We start from the raw sequence: 20,782 nt of genomic DNA on the forward strand, positions 1-20,782 counted from the left end.
TGCATTGCGGCAGGAGCAGATATTGGCAAGAGAGTATTTGGCTTGGGAAACAATGAAGAAGGGCAAACATGTAAGAGAGCTGGTTCCAGGTTTTATGAATGCTCCACGAGAGCTCCTGTTGGAAGAGGTGAAAAGAAAAGATGTCCTACATCCACAGGGAGCCTCGAGGCTCTCCAGGCATATGCTCAGGAGGCAGTGGGAGAAGATGGCCACTGAGGTGTATGCCATGATCCAAAACTTGAGTATGTGGATGCAAAGCTGCAAAAAGTTCACACAAGCAGTCAAGATCTGTGAATTCATCTTCAAATGTGTTACGATCTGTGTAGAGACTCAACTTTAAAAAAAATTTGAACCTCCAGTTGAAAGGTGACATGGCAAAATTTCATGTTTGGTTGTGTTTGCTGCCACCGTAACTGCTTGGTCGCACACATTGTGCATCCAGTCACAGTGCCGGTGACAACACTGTCAGCAATGTCCCAGGTAGCTGCCTGTTTCAAAGAACGCTGCTTTAAATGACTATTGATCACCACCCCACTCTCAAGCCCTCGCCGCCTCACTCACTATCCCCCTCTCTGGCCCACTCATCGCTTTTCTTGCCATCTTGCTCCCCAAATGGGGAGACAAGCAGGTGGTGAGAGAAAAGTGGCAAGCAGCAGTGAGAAAGGCGATGAGTAGGGAGATCAGGGGGGCGGTGGGGTGGGCAGCAAAGGGGCGCTGATTGAAGCAGCGAACAGGGCAGTAAGCAAAGCAGTAAGGCGAGAGGGTCGACAGAAGGGGCAGCTGGTGGGAATGAGTGGAACAACAAGTAAGGCATCCAAAAAAACCAGAGGCAGAAAATGGGTGGTGTGAGGTCAATGGCACTGACTTCCTGTTCCAGTTTAGTGAGAGGAGATGCAGTGTTTGTACTTTAATACTTTTACACATTGTAAGCAACTTATACCTTTAAATTACAGAACAGAACTTTCTCCAGTTTGAAAGGGAGAAGATTAGGTCTAAGACTAGTATTTAAACATAAATAAGGGCAACTTATTGAAGGAAGAATGTAAATGCGTTGAAAGCAGTTTGTAGGAAGTTTACTAGATTGATAACTGGAATGAGCAGGTTGTCTTATGAAGAAAGGTTGGACAATCTGACCTTGTTTCCACTGGAATGTAGAAGAGTGAGGGTCGACTTGATTGAAGAATATAAGATTCTGAACTGTTTTGACAAGGTGGATGCGGAAAGGCTGTTTCCTCTTGCGTATGAGTCCAGAACTAGGGGGCACTGTTTTAAAATTACTGGTCACCCTTTTAGGGCAGAGATGAGGAGAATTTTTCTCTCAGTGGGTTGTACGACTTTGGAATTCTCTGCCTCAGAAGGTGATGGAGGTGCGGGTCATTAAACATTTTTAAGGCAGAGGTAGATAGGTAAGAGAATCAGAGGTTATTGGGGAGTTGATGGGAATGTGGAATTCAAAACACCAGCAGATCAGCCATGATCTTATTGAATGATGGAGCAGGCTCGAGGGACCAAATGGCTAACTCCATAGGAGGAGGCGAGGGCCCCATGGTATTATTGCTGGACTATTAATCCAGAAACTCAGCTAATGTTCTGGGGACCCAGGTTCAAATCCCGCCAAGGCAGATGGTGGAATTTGAATTCAAAAAAAAAAATCTGGAATTAACAATCCACTGATGACCATGAAACCATTGTTGATTGTCAGACAAATCCATCTGGTTCACTAATGTCTTTTAGGGAAGGAAATCTGTCATCTTTACCTGGTCTGGCCTACATGTGACTCCAAAGCCACAGCAATGTGGTTGGCTCTCAACAGCCCTCAGGCAACTAGGGATAGGCAATAAATGTTGGCCAGTCAGCGACTCCCACAAATAAAAAAAACTCTACTCTTTTTTTGTAATTTTGTATGTTTGCAGGTTATTAGGATTACTGAGGTGCTGCCTCAAGTCAGCGACAGTGGATCCTCAAACCTGTTGTCCTCGCTCTGGATGACAGTATTCATAGGGATGCCGACAACTCCAGCAAAGCTGCATGTTTGCTCCACCTGCTTGTTTCTCTGTCAAGAGAGAATGAAATCTGGTTAAGTTTATTTATTAGTCACAAGTAGGCTTACATTAACACTGCAATGAAGTTTCTGTGAAAATCCCCTATAGTCGCCACACTACGGCGCCTGTTCGGGTACACTGAGGGAGAATTTAGCATGGCCAATGCACCGAACCAGCACGTCTTTTAGACTGTGGGAGGAAACCGGAGCACCCGGAGGAAACCCACGCAGATATGGGGAGAATGTGCAGACTCTGCACAGGCAGCGACCCAAGCCAGGAATTTAACCCGGGTCCCTGGCGCTGTGAGGCAGCAGTGCTCACCACTGTGCCACCCTGAAGCCAGAACAGACCTCAAAAACTTTTCAAATTTGGCATAAATGTTGAAAAGAAAGTCTTGATTACCTTCCTACGCAACAGTGGACAGCAACTAAAAAATGTTGCAAATAACTTGTTTCAGTCTTGAATGAGCCAGGCACACAAAATACCATCACTGTAATCATCTTCATAACCATTGGCAATGCAGTTCTTACTCTCTCTGAGGTTGTGGCTGCAGTCAGTGGCAGATTTCAGTGAGGCCATCCTTACTAAAGCACAGACATCAATGATGTTGGCTGGAATTTTACACCCCCACACTTTCCCCTAGAAGAGGCTGACAGTGGCCATAAAATCAGACGCATTGGCTGAATTGTTGGGTTGTTCATCCGCCCTTGGACCAATTGAGACCCTTAGGTGGCCAATTAATGGCAACTTAAAGGTTTCTTCTCACCACCGCTGCTACTTTGTGAATGATGCAAAGTGCCATTTCAAATAAACCCTGATATCTTAGCTGTGTGACAACAGTGGGTCCATTTGAGGCCACCCTTTCAGGATAAAATCCAGCCCATTTTTCATCCCTAAGATCGAGGTAGGAAAATTGTTCACTGAACATTCTGATTAGATATGGCCTCCAGCTGAGAGTCCTTCTCCTCATCCTCCTCCTTCTCCCTCTTCTGGCAGCTTGTCCTGCTCTGTGTGACCTTGTTCATTCTCCAAGCCATGTTGTATTGCTGAATGTCTACTCGTGCATCCATGCATGCCTGGAAGCAACTAGTTTGTGAAGAAGCTTGAAGTCAGCAAAAATTTGTTAAAGATCTGCTACGTCATTCCCTATAGATTTTTATATGAATGCACACATGAAAAAGTCATAGCAACAGCCAGCAGAAATCAACCAACAATTAACTTCTAATCAGTTACCTGTCCGTTTAAATAGTAACGGTGGAGCAGACTGTCCTTTCTGCTGCTGAACACATGTCAGCTGTGTGAGGTTAAGTGAGGGCACCAGCTGGAGTGTAGAGCTCCAAAATGACACGGCTAATGTCAAATCAGCACTGCACGCTGATTGAAATCATGATCCGCCTCCTCTCCATACCTCAGGAGGACATTCACTGTCTGCGTGCTAATACCCTCACCAATATGGCTTCTGAAGCAACTCAACCTCAGATATGCTCCAAAGCTGTCATTTTGCAGCTCTAAACATGCTCATTACACCCCCAAAAAAAAGAATGTTCAGCAAGTTCAACAAGAAATGAACTGAGTGCAGAGACCGGTGACAGTGTGGAAGCCATTCAGCCCAATGCTACTATCAAGAATGGCGTAGCAGTAATAAATATACTTGCTGCTCACTCCCGGCATGGACAGGGCACACATTGTGATCTCCATGCCCAAAAAAGGGCATACTCTAACTATTTTTGGCCTCATTTCACTATGGAGAGTCTATTTTTGATGATGGATAATTGCTCTGTTGAGTGTTGCTACAATGTTCTCTGTTTCGTTAACATCTCTGGATGCACTGGATTCTCAGTGAGAGAATATTGGATATTGTGCTGATTATTTTGGCACTGGACCACAATGTTACTCTATTCAGAAAGCACCTTTCATGCCCTGAAGATCCAAGAATGATTGAATTGCTTTAAAGTTTAGTTACTATTGTACTGTAGGAAATGTGGAAGCCAATCTGCACATAGCAAGATCTCAGAAACAGCAACTAAAAAATGGCCAGATAATCTGTTTTTTGTTTTTTAATGTTATTTTGAGGGATAAATATTGGCTGTGACACTAGAAAAATTCTCCTGATATCCTCTTATGAGTGTAATAGGCTCTTTCGCCTCAGAGAGCGAACATGGTCTGAATTTAACATCTCAACCAAAGGTTGGCTCCTTTGACAGGGCAGTATGCTCTCGATTGTACTGATTTGTCAGTCTGGATTATGTACTCACATCTCAGAAGTGAGGCTTGAATCCACAACTTCCTGAATCAGAGGAGAAAGTGCTACAACTGACAGATAATGAATTTGCAATTGTTCATGTAGAAATGCCAGCTGAGTCTCATCCAAGCTACTTGCCAAAAGAGCTAATGTCCAAGCCAAGTGACTTCCAGCCGGCCCCCAGAAATGGCCCAGTGCCACCAAGTTCTGGTGTTGCAGTGCTTTTCCGATGTACCTTTTTATATCCTTTACCTTGACAAAAAGGTAGAAGTAATATCTGGGCTATTTGGTTGCCTTGATTAGCAACATGTTTCCAGAGTGATAGGTTCCCCCTGAAGTGGTCTCGCAAGTCACTCAGTTGTGTCAAAACTGCTACAAACAATTGGGCTGCAGTGATCCAAGAAATTGACTCACTGCCACTTTCCCCAGGCACCAGGATTGTGCAGTAAGTGCTGACCTTGCCAGCGACGGTCACATCCATGGAAGGGTAAATAATGTAGAAAACTATGGGAACACGAACTTCCTCAAGGGTTCTATTATATGCTGTCACATGTCCAAAAAAAATAGACTCAGTTGTACCAGGTAAACATTCTGAGGGTTTTCTGATGGGCCTATTCAGGCACTGGAAAGCAGAATTGGAAAAAGTGCAACATTAGTAGCGCACCCGATGCCATCAGCTCGCTGACAGATGGGGTCAAGTTTAAATTGCCCCTGAAGCTGCTTTGGAGACTCTGTGGAGGAATCTAAAATGATATCAAACTATTCCTGAAATATGGTCAAACAAGGTGTCTATTCATTGGGTTCTAAACAAAAGGGGTGCAGTTTTGGAAACAGAAGTAAAACTATTACAGATAAACACCCTTAAACAATCTTGTAATTCTTCTTTATGTTCAAGTGTTAAATAGTTACAGGTAATCCTTCACTTTGAATAAACTGAATAGCAGTTGCTGACTTGACATTTGACCTCGAGAAACTGGACCTGCTACTCCAAGCAGATGTTCAGCAGCTTTGTCTCCAAGGAAGAGCTGTTACCCTTCTGTGCTTGTCTTTTTAAAGAGAGTAAGGAAGAAAGTTCTTCAAGAGAAAAAAAAACTTCTTGTTGAGCTTTTTTTGTCTTCGATCCACTGTGAGGTCAGCCATGTTTAATTGAAATAATGTGCTGAGTCTCTGGAGCCTACTTTTTTTGTTTTATCTGAAAACCTTGACAAATATTGCAGGTGTGGAATTTAGCATAGCCAGAGACACTCCGCATCTGTGTCTGCCCTGGGAAAAGCTTTCCTGAATCCCGTACAAAAAAAATGAAAGCAGGTAACTTTGGTAAACCTAAAAGATTTCTTTGACAAAATGTGTGAATTCTTTCTTCCCCAAAGCTGATATCGTACCTCTGGTGGATTAGCTCATTAGTTCCCAACTGCAGGAGAAAATTCACATTTTGGTATCTTCAAAATCTTTTTCACGGACAGTCATGTTAATTTTTCTGGCTACATATTTTACTTTACCATTTCCCATCTCTACAAACCCATTCCGGCGCAGGGAACATGAATGAACAAAGTAAGCATTTCATCTAAATGTAACACTATTATATTTGTTGTGAATGGGTTTGATCATCATATTAACTCTGAAAACAATATAAAACCTTGGAAGCATTTTAGGATTCCCAACTTCAAGCTGTTTTACCCCTTATTCTTTGTTGTAACACAGTCTGACAGTGGAAATTCTGGTTCAGCGGTGACACCATGGCCGGAGTTTTACCGCCGCGCCCGTCCCAGAATCAGGGCGGGCAAGGCTCGCAGAATGGCATTCTTCATTAGCCTCGGGCAGGATCTTACGAGCCTCGGGCAGGCGTGGCGGTAAATATTCCAGCACTTGTCTTCGAGACTGAGATTTCAATTTTTGGGACATTTCCCACTTCCACAAACCCGACCGAGCATAAAGTGTTCCAAATTTTCATTCCAGGGTGATAGGGTTGTCTGGGAATTGAGTGGTGACCATGGAATGAGCATGGAAGCTGCTGCGTGGGCTGAAGGCCTGCCTCGGTGCTCTGGCACTATTTTGAAATTTAAGAAAAAAAGAATAAAATATATAAAAATAGCCCTCACCACTCGCACCTCTTTACCCTCCCACAGTCTCTCTATGCCCCATCCATGCCAATCCATGCCATCCACCTCCCCATGACCCCTCATAACCTCTATGCCACCTCATGCCCATCCCCATAGCCCCTCATTTCCTACATGACAACCTATGCCCTCTGCCCACCCCTAGCTCTTTATACCCTCCATGCCACTTAACGCCTCTCCACCTATAGTGGCCCTTTATTGTCCCTATGCCAACTCAATACCAACTCATGCCTATTTATGCCCCCGCCCACAACCCTTTACCCTTACAGCTACCATGCCAACTCATCCTGTATTCACCATGGGCAGACTCAGGAGCCATGCCGAGATGAAATACTATGAAGTTCTGTTGTTTGACAGGCTCCTCTGTTCACGAAGTCTGATCATTTAGCCTCCCTTAAAGTCAAACTTGGATGAACAATGAAAGGTACAAGGAGCATCTCAGTGCTTGAGCCTTTGAACTCTGGAATCTTATGTGATGGAACAGATAAAAAAAGAAACCCTCCAAAGTATCACATATCAGCTGACAATCTTGATCCTATTGATGGCACATTGAGATGCACCTCAGCATACTGCACGCATACTGCACTGCTGAGGACCACCTTCATAATGTTATCATTCTTTATGAATGTTCTAGTGTACATATACATACCAAGTCACGTAGAAGCATCAGTAAATATATTCAAGAAGTGTTCAAATGTGAGATATACAATGTGAAAAGTGTAACCATGGTCAAAATCCTGGAGGTCCCTCCAAAACAGCATTGTGAGTGGACCTACACCACATGGCAAAAGCACCACCTTCCCAAGGGCATTTAGTGATGGGAAAATGTTGGCCCAGCCAGTGATGCCCCCAGAAGGTGACACCTGAGGCTCAGCTTTCCTGCCCACTGGGGCATTATTGTGACTTTCTTCCCTCTTCTGAGGGAGACAGGTGCTGGAATTTTACTGCCTCGCCTGCCTGAGACTCGTACACAGATGTCTCTGAATCTGACACCAGCTCCTGCACTCTGGTATAATCCTGTGCCATCGGCGCCCCACACACACATGCTATATTCCCCCAAAATTCTTGTATCTGAGTTGGTGGTGTATTTGGGCTAGTCAGATGTGATGCTGCCTCCACGGACCTCTCTTCCTTCTCTTCATGTCTGAGGGATGATCTGGTCCTTAGGGGTAGGGTGGGGAGGGAGCAGAGCTGGGACCTGTGTAAGAAACAAAAGGAATTATTTAACTATAGCCCTTATCATTGTGAAAGCCATTGCCTTGACCATGCTTGCACTACCCTTATGACACAATCCAATTGTTGTTCTCCCTCTCATACCATCGTTCCATTGCGCTCAATGAACTGATATTATGGGTGGGATTTGACAGCCTCACTCGAGTGAGACCGGAAATTCCCACCTGAGGTCAATGGACATTTCCGTTGTCCGCTCCTTGCCCGCTCCGATTCTGTGGCGGGCGGGACAGTAAAGTTCCGGCCCATGACTTCCACCATGTGCCAAGTTGATTTCAAAACCGCCTTAATCACCTAATGATAATTCTTCATCATCAACGGGCAGCTGTTCAGGAACCCTGGCAATATGCATGTCCATCCTTTCCACAAAATGGATGTGTCTCAACCAGGCTGAACCATCCCCAGTCTGAGCTTCAGTTTTCTCCCACAGTCCAAAGATGTGCAGGTTAGGTGTATATGTGTGAGTGAGCACATGTGTGTATGTGTGTGCATGTGTGTGCCCGTGTGTGTGCATGCGTGCGTGTGTGTGTGTGTGTCCCTTCAAGCTATATGTCCCTGGCGACAGACAAGTGACCTGTCCTAGGAATAATTAGCTACAGAAACAGAGGAAAGTCTGACCTATGCCCCATTAGGTGCAGGAAAGTTGACAGAGAGAGATATATAGTGCATGGGGGTGGACTACTTCTGTTCACTGTGTCTGTGCATCCCATGTGTTCTGTGCACACCTAAGTGAGCAGTTTACACATACTAGCCTCAGTGCTGCAGCAGAGCTGGGTGCCAGGTCTCACACCTTAGCTGCAGCATGCAGATGTGACCCTTCCCTTGGAGTTCTGTGTGGATGAGCCAAGCTACTCACCTTGCTGGAATGCAGAAGATCATTAAACCTTTTCCTGCACTGATTCCCTGATGGTCTCCTGCTTCACTCACTACAGCTGCAATTTGAATCCGGGCCTTCTTGGCTGCTGCGGGGGTGTTACAGCAGCAAGCAGGGTAGAGCACTGCTCTTCTGTTCTGGACCTCTTCGACTAAAACATGAAGGTCATGATCGGAAACGCGTGAGACAAACCATCTCCTGTGTGACATTCCATGAATAAAAGATTATGGTGAAAAAAGGGTCATGAGCCATTCAGATCACAATGCTCTCAGTCACTTTTGTGTGCTTACATGCACCAACCATTTTCACCATATCATTAACGATTACTGGAAAGGTTTGGTGGAGAAAATGGCACAACACAAATGCTTGACACCATGTATGACTCCAAGGTAGCATGCAGTGCTCCACGACCCCTGGCTTCTGTAATATGAGGGGTTACTTCCAACTGTGTGATATGCTAATGAGACACTGTATCCATCATCACAGGAAGTGATGCAATGTCACATTACCTTGCTCTGTCTTGTAGACCTCATGGTGAAGAAGGCACAGTAGAGATGTTCCAATAAAGTTAACATTTTCCTTATCTCAGCAGACTCTGTAATTATTCTGTGCTTGCACAACAATACCAAGAATACTATTGTTTCTTCCCTCTTAGTCACACTGTTTTGCTGTGACAATGTGCAGCTCTGAGGGACCTGGTCAAGGGTCAACAGTATGGGAACAACCTGATAGATGATAGCAAGAGGGCATGTGGATTAGATAATGAGCATGGCACTGTTCATCATTCCTCCACCCACGGAGTCTTGGCAGCTAACTACATGACTGCAAAATATCTGTACTAGGTAATGGTGGCAAAATAATGCCATATCCATAGTTGAGTCTCAAGAATCCACTCCATACTTTCAGTGGTTCAGGAGAGCACACTTTGATTAGGCAGCAACAATGATAATTCTTCCAGAGCGCAAGTCCATGGTGGGCCATCCGTTTCAGGGTTGGCTAACAGTCAGGCAACATTTATAGTTTTGACACTTACTTGACATTTCCTCTGAGGCACAGGGACTTCACTATTGATGACCGACTTCTCAAGTGGACCTTTCTAAAGACTGGCTTTTTAACAGTGCCTGAGTCATAACCAACGCCGGATCCGCTTCCAATCTCTCACAACTTCTGAGGTTGTCTCCCCAGAATCCTACTCTAGTCCACCTCCTGGACCAGAAATCAATAGCTCAAGCTGCCACTTTTAAAATCGAGTTAGCAGAGCCAAGAATTCTCCCATTTCTGCGTATTCGAACTGGGAGAGAAAATCTGGACCTAAATGTCTATTGCAGACTTGATTTAAAACCCATTCATGAAATTCATGAAAACCCACACATGGTTGGTTATTCCTTCAACTACATAAACCTTTATAAGATCAAACATTTCATTCAAGTGCATAATCCCTTCTGAAAACAAGCATTGGATTCATAGCCCACTTCAAAGAGTCTATAACCACTTGGATCTGTCAATCAAATGGTGAACTGGCAGGCACCTTACTATAATAATTGGAAGTTGTGAAACCAGTAACGCAGCACTAAGCCAGTAACAGTAACCCCCAGGCTTATGTCAACAGACGGAATGAAAGAGCAAGCAGTGATTTTTTAAAACACTACGGACAAATCTTTTAACAATTTTAAGAACAAGAGTTTTGAATGCCTTAATAGTTTGCCAATTGCTTTTCACAGTTCAGAGTTCATTTTGACACCTTTAACAGTTAAAGTAAAGTTTATTTATTAGTCACAAGTAAGGCTCACATTAACACTGCAATGAAGTTACTGCGAAATTCCTCTAACCGCCACACTCCGGCGCCTGTTCGGGTCAATTCACCTAACCGGAGCACCGGGAGAAAACCTATGCAGACATGGGGAGAACATGCAAACTCCACACAGACAGTGACCCAAGCCGGGAATTGAATCCATGTCCCTGGCACTATGAAGCAGCAGTGCTAACAACCATTGTGCTACTGTGCTGCCCAGGAGCTATACATTTATGTATATTTTGCAAACATTCATGCCTACCTTTAACAATCCCAAGGGGTACCTTCCCTATCCCAGCTGTCCTCCCAAAAAGGGCACCTAGCCTTAGAAGCATTGAATCATAGAAAATAGGAACCGGAGAAGGCCGTTTGGCCCTTCGAGTCTGCTCCACCATTCATTATGATCATGACTGATCATCCAACTCAATAGCCTGATCCCCCCTTCCCCCATTCCCGCATATTGTTTGATCACCTTCACCCCATGAGCTATATCTAGCTCTTTCTTGAAAACATACAGGCTGGAATTCTCTGGCCATCCATGCCCTGTCACCGCTGCCAGCAAGAACAGAGAATTTGGCCATCAGCCAAATCTACATTCACTGCAGCAGGACCGGAAATCCCAACTATGGTGAGGTCGGAGAATTTGGCCCACAATATTTTGGCCTCAGCTGCTTTCTGTGGTAGTGGATACCATGGGCTCACCATTCGCTGGGTTCAGAAATTTCTCCTCATCAAAGTCCTAAGAGCTTTACCCAGTATCCTTAAACTGTGATCCCTGGTTCTGGACACCCCCATCATTTAGAAACATCTTTCCTGCATGTACCCTGCCTACTCCTGTTGGAATTTTATAGGTTTCTATGAGATCCCCCCCTCATTCTTCTGAACTCCAGTGAATGTAGTCCGAACCGACTCAATCACTGCTCATATGTCAATCCCGCCAAACCAGGAATCAGTTTTGTAAACATTCTCTGCACACCTTCTATAGCAAGAAATCCTTCTTCAGATAAGTAAACCAAAACAGGACACAATATTCCAGGTGTGGCCTTACCAAGGCCCTGTACAATGGTGTACAGACACCCAGGTTTCGGTGCAGGTTTCCCTCTCTTAATTTATAGCCATTCAGATGACAATCCACCTGCCTGTTTTTGCCATCAAAGTGAATAACCTCATGTTTGTCCACATTATACTGCATCTGCCATGCATTTGCCCATTCACTCGGCTGGTCCAAATCATACTCAAGAATCTCTGCATCCTCTTCACACTTCACCCTCCCACCCAAAGGTGTCCTGAGCCATATCCAAAGGATACCTTTCCTCTCCAAAAGAATACTGCACTTCGCCAAAGAATTCCATAAAGTTCAAAGCTGCTCTTGCTAGGTGTAACCTGCCTGGGTCATATTTCACACACCTGGGGTTACCAAGATTAGACTCGAATGGAGGCAGCTGCTGTTTTGCATGGGCAGCTGACTCCAGGAAATGTGCACGTGCAAATCCCGACCCCAGCCCTTTCCTGCCCCTGCAAAAGGTTCCGGTTCCATGGTAGGTGCTGTGTTTGTTAGCAGAACTTTTAATTTTTGGCTTCTTCCACCATTTTCATGATGACTGAGAGGTTCTCCCTCATTGTGAAAATCCAGGCCTAAGTGTTCAAATACCACTCCAGAGATTCAAGCACAAAATCTAGGCTGAGATCATAGTGAAGTAGAGGAAGTGCTGTCATTTGAGGTGCTTTCCTTTGGATGAAAGGTTACACTGTACTAATGTTAGAGCAACATCAGCAATGCGAGGTGTTGGTTAACGAATAACTGTTGGCCAGGAACCTGAACAAACAACTCTGCTTTTCCTCGAATAGTCCTATTAAATTGAATTAATGAACTGACCGCCCAACTCTATCAGCATTTCCCCCTTTACCACCGCGTTTGCCAATCCGGAACCGCGCCATAATGGACCCGCTAAATAAAAGTCTGAACCGGGCGCTCCAGCTGTTTTTGACTGATCGCAATATGAGTTATATTAATTCTTCATTTGTGGCTGTTTTATTTTATTCCAAATCATCACAGAAAAAGAAACTTCTCAATCCAATGCCCAGCCCTCATCATCTAATAGCTAATTTCCATGACTGTATTACTTAAAGAAACTATGCTTACCTAATGGACACAAATAGAAAGAATTTACAAGAGAGTACTCACTTTTTGTTCTCTTTCTGATTACCTCTGTTGTGTTGGAGTTCCAAACTATGTAAAAAGCCATGATGTGGAGATGCCAGCATTGGACTGGGGTGGGCACAGTAAGAAATCTCACAACACCAGGTTAAAGTCCAACAGGTTTATTTGGTAGCATTTGCTACGTGTACCGGGCGGGATGGTAAAATTCCGGCGTATAAGTTGTGTGAGCACGTTAAAAATTTAGCTAGCTAATAAATCATTGTGTTCAGTTAATCTCTTCTTTTCTAGACGAATACATGAATAGGATGGGAACGAAAGGATACGGACTCCATCATGATTGTTGCAGGCTTGAAGGGATAAAAAGGGCCTGTTCCTATGCTATACTGTTCTTTGTTCTTTGTCCTTCTTTGTTCTTCTTTGTTCTTTATAGCTACAAACTGGGTGATTGATTCACCTTCTTATTGGGCCCGATTTTACCATTGCGTTGCGCCCATTGCATGCATTTAAATTGAATTAATGAACTGCCCACCCAACTCTATCAGCATTTCCCCCTTTACCACCACGTTTGCCAATCCAGAACCGCGCCATAATGGACCTGCTAAATAAAAGTCTGAATCGGATGTTCCAGCTGCTGAAGAGCGCATTCAGAGTGGGTGATCGGTGGGGAAGGGAGGGGGCAGGGGTGGCGATCGGTCTGGGCAGTGGGGGTGGTGGATAAGGGGGACAGTGATGTGTGTGGGTAGTGGGGGGAGGGTGGGATAAGGGGAACAATGATGTGTGTGGATACTGGGGGGGGGGGGGGGTGGATAAGGGGGACAGTGATGTGTGTGGGTAGTGGGGAGGGTGGATAAGGGGGACAGTGATGTGTGTCGGGAGTGGGGGTTGATAAGGGGACAGTGATGTGTGTGGGTAGTGGGGGGGGGTAGATAAGGGGAACAGTGATGTGTGTGGGTAGTGGAGGGGTGGATAAGGGGGACAGTGATGTATGTGGGTAGTGGGGGGGGGGTAGATAAGGGGGACAGTGATGTGTGTGAGTAGTGGGGGGGTGGATAAGGGGGACAGTGATGTGTGTGGGGAGTGGGGGGCTGGATAAGGGGACAGTGATGTGTGTGGGTAGTGGGGGGGGGTAGATAAGGGGGACAGTGATGTGTGTGGGTAGTGGGGGGGGTAGATAAGGGGGACAGTGATGTGTGTGGGGAGTGGGGGGGTGGGTAAGGGGGACAGTGATGTGTGTGGGTAGTGGGGGTTGATAAGGGGACAGTGATGTGTGTGGATAGTGGGGGGGGGGTAGATAAGGGGGACAGTGATGTGTGTGGGTAATGGGGGGGGTAGATAAGGGGGACAGTGATGTGTGTGGGGAGTGGGGGGGTGGATAAGGGGGACAGTGATGTGTGTGGGTAGTGGGGGGGGTAGATAAGGGGGACAGTGATGTGCGTGGGTAGTGGGGGAGTAGATAAGGGGGACAGTGATGTGTGTGGGTAGTGGGGGGGGGTAGATAAGGGGGACAGTGATGTGCGTGGGTAGTGGGGGGGTAGATAAGGGGGACAGTGATGTGTGTGTGCACCATCGCTCCCGCTTTTCGCTCCCGAGCCGCTTTCTCCACTTTCTGTGGCTTGGGAGCAATCTGACATGGGCGCGCTTTTTCAAATTTGTTTCCAACTGCGCATGTGTAGTTCAGAGCTCCGATCGTTTCGGCCGTGCTAAGCCCTGCCCACAGTGCGAATGGGACTGGAGATGGCTGAGTGCGTATGGGGGCGCCTGAAAGCAGATTTCTAAATCGGATCTGCATTACGCCCAGATTCAGCACTTAGAATGTGAATGGTAAAATTGGGCCAATTGTTTACACTTATGGAGTTGAAACCCTTTGCAATGACTAAAGGTTTTGGTGAGTAGTGGCCCTACAATATTTCCACTATTTTATCATAGATTTTTGTGCTTGATCTTTCTGGCTGTACCAAATCTCTCAGGAGCTTAATGCTCCCCCCCCGCCACCCTCCCATTATGCTCAGGAAAGTTGGGCCGAAAATATTTGCCACCATCTTGTTCATTTGGAGAAAATAGTTGAATATCTCTGTGTATGAGCTCCATCGTTCTGTAATCACACCAAACAACCCCACAATGCCAAGAACTCCTGCCATTCTTACAACGGAAAAAGTCAGTGTGAGAACAATGCCGCCATGGATTTTTGGCATCACCTTGCTCCTTTTCTCCCGAAAATAAGGGAAAGCCAAGCTCAATCTGTTTCCCTTTATATTTTACACTCTCCACGGCTCGGAATCTGTTGTTGCAGGCTACTTGCTGCTCATGGTGCTCCCGGTACTGTTACCGATTTCTATGGGCAGAGAATGTGGCGAGGTTCTTTCTGAAGTTGTTTCCTCCAGAATCTTTGACAATTTTTCAATTCCTGTGGTGGCTGCGACCATTATTTGGCACCCACTCCGTCGCCAGTTTTCATATAGCAATAAATTCAATTATTTATTCTTCTGTAGGGTGACTACAAAGCTGCCAGAGTTTTTCCACTTCTGATTTCTTTTTGAGAGGCTGCAAGTGTGGTCCGACCACCTCGTCACCAGTTTTCTATGTGGTGGTTTTAAAAGATAGGCTGCAGACCTCAAAGCTTCAAGCAAACAAAGAGTTTTATTGGAAGGATGTTAAGATAGGCCAACCATTTGACCATGCAGATGGCATCATCAGTAACATCGTGTGATTGGTCTCTTAAAACGCCCCTGTCCCACTGCAAAACCGCTGGTGAGGAAACACCAGAAATAACATGAATGCACAACAATAAGTTAAAGAGAAAATGAATGATGAATGAACAGTTGCCTTAAGTTTGAAAACCCTCAGGATTGTGGGAGAATAGAAAGAATGATTGAAGTAAGTAGTCTTGTGGTTTTGAATTCCCAATAAAAAAGAAAGCAATAATAAAATTGCGGGGAGGGGGGATGTGGGAAGAGGTGAAGGGAGGAGGGGGTAGGGTGGGTGCCTAATTTATTAAATATAAAAAGCAATATACGAACTGGGATTAGAACTGGCCCTTTGAGCCTGCTCTGCCATTCAATAGGATCATGGCTGATCTGTTTGTGTTGAGTTCCACATTCCCATCTACCCCTGATAACCCTTGATTCCCTTACCTAACAAGAATCTACCTACCTCCACCTTAAAAAATATTCAGTATTCCCACTGATTGAGTTAGAGAGTTCCAAAGTCGCACAACTCTCTGAGAGAAAAAGATTCTCCTCATCCCTAACCTACAAGGGTGGCCTCTAATTTTAAAACAGTGCCCCCTAGTTCTGGATGCATCCACTAGAGGAAACATCCTTTCAATGTCCACCTTGTTAATAATGTACAGGATCTTATAAACTTCAATCAAATCACCCCTTACTCTTCTAAACTCTAGTGGAAACACCCCCAGCCTTTCCAACCTATCCTCAGAAGACAACCTGCTCGTTCCAGCTATCAACCTAGTAAACCTCCTCTGAACCTCATCCAATGCATTTACAACCTTCCTTAAATAAGGAGACCAAAGTTGCACACAGCATTCGCGATGTGCTCTTGCCAATGCCCTGTATAATTGAAGCATAACATAATACTTTTATGTTCAATTCTTCTCGTAATAAAGGATAGCATTCCACTAGCCTTTTTGATTAGCTGCACTTGCATACATACGTTTTGTTACTCATACACAAGAACACCTAAATCCCTCTGAACCTCAACATTCTGCAATTGTTTTCTACTTAAGTAATAGTGAAATGGATCTTTGGTTTATTTTTGGACTCTTTTTTTATTGTTTCCTCTTTTTTCCTGGCCAGTGCGTAGCATGCTGGAAGCCTATCCTAAACTTATTCATGCCCTAGAATCTTTCCAGATAGGATTACTCCCCATAATGTAGTCTTTGAGCAGCTAGCTGTCCAGTCACTTAAAAGGTGATTCTATTTCAATGTCACGAGTGGGCCGGATTTGCATCAAAGCCACCTTGCCTATGTCATTTGACTTGAGCACCATGCTCTTTCTCACCCTGAATGCACTTGTTGTCTTTGCAATCTTACCCCCATGGACTTGTGATGTTCAAAGCAAGGTTCTGGCACCTGGATAGGTCTATGGGGATCTTGCAGCAAGTGCAATACGCAGTCTTGAAAAAATTGTGCTAACGCTTGCTTCACAATTTAATAAACAGGAAAAGGGCTGATGATAGATGTCCCAGAGGATGCCAACTTGACAATGGCACTGTTGATACAGTAGACTCAGCCAATGAAAACAGGGATAGGTGTGGAGGTACTGGACGCTAAACAGCTGAGAGACAGATAATTTGGCACACCTTCACAGATGAATTGAATGTAATTAATGGAAAGTCTCAGCCCATCAATGATCTGCCTCCTCTTACCAAATTCTCTATGGTGCCTGTAAAATCCTTGCTCTTTACAGTGTGAATAGGAATAAGAGTAGATCATTTAGCCCCTTGAGTCTGTTGTCATGACACAGTTCCTGCATGAAAGTATTACAAATCTTTAAAGACATATTTTTAAAGACTAGAGCCAGAATTCTCTGACTTCTCCTGGGGCTGGGATTATCCGGTTCCGCTGCTGTGAATGGAGAGTGTCGCATTTTCCGATCTCATTGGCAGCGGTAGCAGAGCGTGCGATTCTGGAGAATTCCGGCCAACATTTTAAAATAAATAAAGTGGCATGCCTTATGAGGATAGGCTGAGGGAGCTTGGTCTTTTCTCCTTGGAGAGATGTAGGATGAGAGGAGATCTAATAGAGGTATATAAGATGTTGAGAGGCATAGATCGGGTGGACTCTCAGAGGCTTTTTCCCAGGGTGGAAATGGCTGCTACGAGAGGACACAGGTTTAAGGTGCTGGGGGGTAGGTACAGGGGAAATGTTAGGGGGAAGTTTTTCACTCAGAGGGTGGTGGGCGAGTGGAATCGGCTGCCGTCAGTGGTGGTGGAGGCAAACTCAATAGGGTCTTTTAAGAGGCTCCTGGATGACTACATGGGACTTAATAGGATGGAGGGTTATAGGTAGGCCTAAAAGGTAGGGATATGTTCAGCAGAACTTGTGGGGTTGAAGGGCCTGTTTTGTGCTGTAGTTTTCTATGTTTCTAAAACTGGATTTTAAGATGGCTCCTCTGAGCTACCTGATTGTGATTAAACCATCTTAGCTTTCAAGAAGATGAAGATACCTTTTCTGATCTTGACACATTGTGGTTTCAGCAAGGAGCTAAATGAAATTCCATTGACTCCTTTAATGTAAAAATGCTGGTTTGCCTCATTAAACCTAAAGGCTTTGGCCACCTAAAAAAAAACATAGGCAGCGGAAGACTTCAGACTGTTAGTTAAATTATCACAATCCCTTATTTGAGGCCATGACTCCACACTGACGCTACATCATGTGATACAGTAGTCATCTTGGCTCCATGCTGAAGAAAATTCAAACTGCCCTTTAGAGACATCTTCAGGAACGCAGACAGAATTTCACCAGTGAAAGAGAGAGAAGGTCTGACAGGCAAAAGCATTGACTGCTTCAACCAGTTATGCAGCAAGATAATAACTAGCTACAATATCTTGTTTTTGTGCCTGCATTAATGTGGGTGAGTCTAATAGTTTGTCCCACTCTCGTTCTGACCTCACTGTTCTTTGCCTCCTAAACTGCTTCAATGCTTTTCTTTGTTCTTTAGGAGATGTACGGGGCAAGTTTTTTTACACAGAGGGTAGTGGGTGCCTGGAACTCGCTGCCGGGGGAGGTAGTGGAAGCAGATACGATAGTGAGTTTTAAGGGGCGTCTGGACAAATACATGAACAGGATGGGAATAGAGGGATATGGTCCCCAGAAGGGTAGGGGGTTTTAGTTCAGACGGGCAGCATGGTCAGTGCAGGCTTGGAGGGCCGAACGGCCTGTTCCTGTGCTGTAATTTTCTTTGTTCTTTGTTCTAAGATCAACAGAAGATTAAAGAACAGCATTTCATCTTTTGATTAGGCTCTTTACAACTTTCCGGACTGAGTATTAAGTTAAACAATTTCAGATCATAACCTTTACCCCCAATCATTGGACAGCAGTTATTGGTAATGATTTTACTTTTGTCATTTTTTTTTAGTTCCTCTATATCCACCATTTGTTTGTTTTCTTGTGGTATTACCATCTCCCTTTGCATTGCACCATCATCCCTTTTATCATTTTATCTTTCCTGTCTTTCACCCTGTCACGCAGCTTCTGTTTTTTTCTTCCCTGACCCCCTTCCCTTACTTCTGCACTTGTTTAAAAACTGTTACATCTTTAAATGTTTCCAATTCTGCTGAAGGTCACCAATCCAAAACACTGGGCTGGAACAGACCATGGGTAAGATGGGTATAGAGGGATTATGGTTCCCTCAGGCTACCCTACAAATATGAGACAAAAGACATGCCTTCAGGAACAAGGGGGCAGTCAAAAGCCCAGTCCCTTAAAATAAGGGACTGTTTATCATCCTGAACAGCAGATCAGCCATTCAAGCCTGGAATTCATCAATGGTATTTTAGTAAGGCCTTAAAATGGATTGGGCCTCCCAGTAGCATATCTACTCTCTGTCTCTCTTGTGTGCATACATGGGTTTGTAAAGAAAGAGCAAATGACAAGGTGAATGAGTGGTCACTAAAGTTGCCAGAGGTAACAAGGACTGCATTGCTTGTTCTCCAGTATTCTCCTCAGTTGGATCCAGGATTGCAGCATCTGACAAGGAAACAAGCAGTACTGTTAACTTTGTGCCTGCTTACACAGCATTCCACCTTAATCTGTTACTCTATATGAAGAAAGTTAAAGCTGGTGAAGAGGTTGAGGAATACATAGAAACATTTGTAAAGCTTGTAAAGATTATTTATTAGTGTCACAAATAGGCGTACATTAACACTGCAATGAAGTTACTGTGAAAATCCCCAAGTTGCCACACTCTGGCGCCTGTTTGGGTACACTAAGGGAGGATTTAGCATGGCCAATGCACCTAACCAGCACGTCTTTCGGACTGTGGGAGGAAAGCGGAGCACCCAGAGGAAACCAATGCAGAATGTGTAGACTGCACAGACAATGACCCAAGCCGGGAATCGAACCAGGGTCCCTAGGCTGTGAGGCAGCAGTGCCACTGTGCCGCCCATGAATAAGAAAGGATAACCCACTGAAGGCACAGTGACTCCTATATCTCCAACCTCAACCGTCGGAGAAAAGCTGAAGTCAAAATCTAATTCCAGCCCACACCAATGTGGTTGACAAACTGCTCTCTAAAATAGTTTAGTTAAACACTTAGTTGTATCCAACTCCTCCTACCTTCTCACTACAGCTGGAAATAGACAGGAAAATGGTGGCCTCATTACTGATGCCTCATCCCAAGAAGGAAACGAGGTATATGGTAATTGGCAAACGAGTTGCAAAAAGACTTGAAAAGTGATCATGTGACATGCCAAAGGGCACTGCTTGATGATTGTGCCAGGGAATACTCATGTGCTTTTCAGTAATTCAGTTATCCGCCCCGTTATTAATCTGAAACCTTTGCTGACCTAATGAGGTATTTAGAATTCATACAAATGAGTCCTCATGGAGGTTCCAATCAGACACAGCCATTTCCTTCCACATGGCCAGTAATGCTGCATATGATGGCTCATTGTTGAGACTCCAACTATTGCAATCCTCGGTTCTATCAGTTGTTTCAGCCGTATTTTCACAGCATTCTCAGATAAATTTGCTGATTGCTTTTGCTGTCCTCTGCATCAGCTCTCCCTCTTACAAAAGCCTGTTCAGCTCTTAAAATCCACACTAAATATGGAAATAGCATCCTCAGAAGTTTCCATGCCCCTCCCCCACTGTAGCTCCCCACCGCACCCACCACCACCCCCCCCCCCCCCCCCCCCCCCCACCCTCCCCCTGTTGATAGGACTCTTGTCCTTACCCTGCCAGCATAATTGAAATTAGCTGACCACGTGACATCTGAGAGGGTCGGTCTCCTCTGAATTCATCAGGGATGCAGGAATTTCCAGGCTGGTGCCTTTCTCAATGTCTACAGGATGAATTGAAATTAAAGAAAAGTGTCACAAAATTACACCAACATAGTTTTAAAAGAATAGAAGACTTCAGAGCTGGATGGAAGTTGAGAGGAACTGTTATTGATTATTCTCCTTTCAAGGAAGATTTGGAAAGAAAGCAATGCTAGCACCAAAAGAGCAAGTTTGGTCAAATAAAATGTAATGGTTGTTTCTAATTAAAATATATCTTTCAAACTGTATCAAATTATTGTATATTTATACTGAAAATAATTGTTGGCTAAACTGTTTCAACACTATGATGTGTTTTTGTTAATGTTAC

Source organism: Mustelus asterias, chromosome 14, assembly GCF_964213995.1.
Source record: "Mustelus asterias chromosome 14, sMusAst1.hap1.1, whole genome shotgun sequence".
Taxonomy (NCBI): domain Eukaryota; kingdom Metazoa; phylum Chordata; class Chondrichthyes; order Carcharhiniformes; family Triakidae; genus Mustelus; species Mustelus asterias.